General features: G+C 45.8%; 1 protein-coding gene across 1 annotated transcript in view; it reads left to right on the forward strand.

The window, feature by feature from the left end:
* Window positions 1-3,261, forward strand: part of T265_08976 (hypothetical protein) — a gene marked incomplete at both ends in the record, with an annotated part of 6,706 nt that overhangs the window by 1,560 nt on the left and 1,885 nt on the right. The gene's annotated exons all lie outside the window — the stretch shown is intronic.

The following is a 3,261-nucleotide window of genomic DNA, read 5'->3' on the forward strand; positions in this document are numbered from 1 at the left end:
GTGATCCTCACTGTGCCTGGTTGGAGACACTACAAGATATGGCTGCCAACCGATGTCAGTGGCGTTCTTGTTGTCAGTTTCTATCCAGATTGCCTGAGTGAATGTCTAGAGGTCTAGGTACCTTGGAATGATTTTGGTAAGCTAGCACTAAGTCCCTTCCTCGTCCACCTTTACTCTTTTCTTTACAATAAGGCTTTCAAATAAGTCATGGTTGTACGGCAGTGAAGGATTGGTGTTGAACACTGATGTCATGCTGTCGATGATGATGATGATAAAGTGAACATTCAACAGTCAGTCATATTTCGCGGCTTTCTTAGGAGGGCTTAGTTCGAACGGCATGCTTAAGGTGAGGGCGCATATGCATAGCACAAAACATAAGAAATGTACGTAGTTCAAAGTTCCCAATTGCTCTGCTAAGTAAACCTAGCTGGCGCAACATACACTTTTGATAGGAAGTGCACAGGTATTTGGACAACGCATGTTTGACTGGATATTCCTCATCGGATCTCAACACAGGGTGCGTTTGTGCACTTTTATTCATTGAAAAAGAGCCGCGTAGGCAGCAGTCACTTGTCACTCGATCATCCTGTAACCGTTCATAATCGATGTCACTGTTCGTTATTCCCCCTAGTTTGCAATCGTTCGCAAACGGCGGGGTTCTTGGACCAACAACTACAGCAGTTATCTCGAATGAATTCGATAGTTGGCCATTGACTCGCTTTAGACTATACAACAGCAGCGTTTCAGCCAACTCAGTAGTGAATCCCAAATTCACACAACTAAACTGTTCGCACAGTTTTGAGAACGTATATGGTTAAAATCCTTGAAAAATTCAACAGACCCCCAACTATCCCAACTTTCTTTTCGGTCGGTAAAGTTTGTTCTCGTTCAGGAAGAAGCAATTTGGATATCTGACCAGCGACGTCGGAAGATATGTTTTGGAAGGAGCCACTCTGCGTTTTTATCAACCAATGGCATGATTTCGTCGGCAATTGTCGAATCCATCACACTCAGTCCCTCACATCAATAACACCTTGCGTTCATTTTCTTGGTATGCAAAACAGCCGTTGGAGATGTTCGTTCAGCTGTAGCACCCTTTCGGCGCCTAACTGCCATGCCACGCATAGGAGGGCACGAGGGTGGGATACTAACAGGTTGCCCAAGCCTAGACAGGGGAAGTCGAGAGGCGGAGGTCGGATTCGAACCACGAACGTTCCGGTCAGTAAACTGGCGCTCTAATCAGTTCGGCCATCTCGCCGAGATATTGGGACAGTTGGTTGATTAGACGGGGAGGAAGCGAGCTTAGAATCCAGCTTGTCAATGCCGTGTGCAGTGTCAACCCTCAGGGCTAGAAGTTCAGAGTCCACACTGCGCTATACGTAAGCAAACAAACAATAGCACAAGTAGAACTACTCGATTACAAGGTGCATCATCGAGACGGGTCAAATCCTGATAATTCTTTCACCTGCTAGGACCCGAATATTCCTGTGATGTATTCCTGTGATGCAGTGTTGAGCAAAGCCAAGCACTCCAACTACCGTATAACTGCCCCCGACATGCATTCGCGGCTTTCCAAATCAGCTAGGTTGTTCACAGCTCCTAGTCCTTATCTCTACCTGTTTTTTCTTACATATCTAACCTTAGTTCCCTACATTTCCCGTTCGGAATCATTTGGCATTCACTCCTGTTGATTGATGATCGATCGGCAGTTGTCTGCTTCCCGGGTGCCGTTAGCACACGTATGTATATCTTGACGTAGCAAAAGGGATTCGTGTAACCGAGAGAAATAGGCGAACTGACACAGTTTGGAATGGATGATGTCAACAGCAGTTGGCCGGTGTGTGCGCTATCGATCTGCTGGCGTGCCGGTCCGTGTCTGCGTAACATGCTTGCAGGACGGGATAACAATCTGCACGTGCTAGCGTTCGGCGCCCATATAAGGCATGGGAACATCCATCCTTGACGTGTTCGATGTTTGCCTTGTCCACGTTGGTCACTGAGTTTTTGGCAAAGCTTCATTACACTGCCGTAGCAAACCTGACGTTTGTACTTGGACTGTGTGGAGCACGGAAATTCCACGCGATTGGTCTTGACCGCTAACTTTAGAACTGAACTTCATTTTTTGCACACGTCACCCTTCATAGACTGTTCTTTTGGTGTTCGAGGCCATATATGAAACCTGCGATGTGCCGGTTTACTTGCTGTGCAATTGATTGATCCTTCTTTGGTTAAATGCACAAAAGCAAGCGACGAGTTGGTTGTAATGTCTTTATGACAACTTCATCTAGTTGCTGTTATAGCCTAATCTGTCATAACAACGAGACTGCACAACAGTACTTCACCGCGAGGAATGCTGATCGTTTTCGTTCAAGGCAGAGAACGCAGACGGTATGATCGTAACTGGCATCGTGTTTGATATTCTATCTCATTGTTTCGTAAAGCCTCTCTACGGGAATGCTCATTCGTCTTCTTTGTTAGGACTCATATACAAGACTGCTCTTCGCGGGTAGTGGGCTTGGTAAAATTTTTGTGAAACCTAGTGAACACAACGCAAATGCACAGAAATTAACCGAAACCGCAAGTATGGTACAACTGCTTGTGGTATCATCGCCCTTACCAGGCTACAGAAGACCGATCACTATATTACATCCAGTTTTCTACTCGTCGTTCCTACAAGTTTTGGATGTTTTCGACTAAAGTCATCAAGCGTTCCGAATGCTCGAAAAGGTCACTGTCCATTGTCTTTCGGAACTTCTCTTGATGGGCTGTCAGACGTGCGGTTCTCCTTTACTCCGGAGGTTTTTCGCAATACTGTGGAAGTGCACTTTCACCCACGGTGCATCAATAATGTCAGCTCGACCGGTGACGAAAAGCGAACAACCCAACAGCCACACTTTGCTATCTCATGAATAGGACCACACTCGTCTTCGTGAAACGGTTGACTGCTGACTGAGTCATCCGCACGAATCCAAAACACGAACATATTTTCATGGTAAACTGGGTGTCTTTAGGTGGGATAAGAAAACCATATCGATCTTTAGGGTGTGGCTTTACTGTAAGAGAAATTCAGCTAACCCTCCTCCTATTCGAACTGGAAAATAACTGAGTATGCCTAGGAAAATAGGCAAATAATTTCCAGGATGTCGTGAATAGTTTAGGTGCTGTTTGTCTCCCAGGATGGGGTTCAGATGACCTTTCCTTTGCTTGGCCAGAAACAAATATATGGGGTTAGTTAACGTCAGTGGCATTCCTGTTGTCAGT

This window comes from Opisthorchis viverrini, assembly GCF_000715545.1.
Source record: "Opisthorchis viverrini unplaced genomic scaffold opera_v5_245, whole genome shotgun sequence".
NCBI lineage: Eukaryota > Metazoa > Platyhelminthes > Trematoda > Opisthorchiida > Opisthorchiidae > Opisthorchis > Opisthorchis viverrini.